Here is a 482-nt window from a genome sequence, read left to right on the forward strand (position 1 = left end):
CACAGAGCGATATGCATACTCATTAGTTTGCTTTCTTAATCATAGCTTACCTCCCTGCTTACCTGGTCTGGACTGTTTCTCCCCATACATAAATATCTAAACCATACCTGTTTTTTTACATGGTTTTATTCTCATATTTTTTTTCCTTTACTGTTTTTTGAATATCAGAGCCAGGCATTTTAATTGTATTCAAAATGAGATCAGTCTGAATGCCCACACGAAACAAGTGGCCGCAAAAAGAAATAAATCAAGTCTACACCGAGACACCGACGTGTTTGTTTCTTCTCCCAGCCTGGGAACTTTACAGTGGCGTACCATAACCGCCACCGATTCATATCTAAAAGATAAGTAGTTGGCTGCTCATTTTACCCATACACTTTTATGCTGTATGCATGTTTCTTAAACGCTTCATGGAATAAACGCATATCTTGCAAGTGTCTCCTCCAATATTAGCCGTCCACATCAAAAGTTTTAGCCTCCCA

At 39.0% G+C, this 482-nt stretch overlaps 1 protein-coding gene across 1 annotated transcript in view; it reads right to left on the reverse strand.

Annotated features, from left to right (window-relative positions):
* Positions 1-482, reverse strand: part of LOC119591848 — a 15,744-nt gene that overhangs the window by 958 nt on the left and 14,304 nt on the right. The gene's annotated exons all lie outside the window — the stretch shown is intronic.

This window comes from Penaeus monodon, chromosome 29 (assembly GCF_015228065.2).
Source record: "Penaeus monodon isolate SGIC_2016 chromosome 29, NSTDA_Pmon_1, whole genome shotgun sequence".
NCBI lineage: Eukaryota > Metazoa > Arthropoda > Malacostraca > Decapoda > Penaeidae > Penaeus > Penaeus monodon.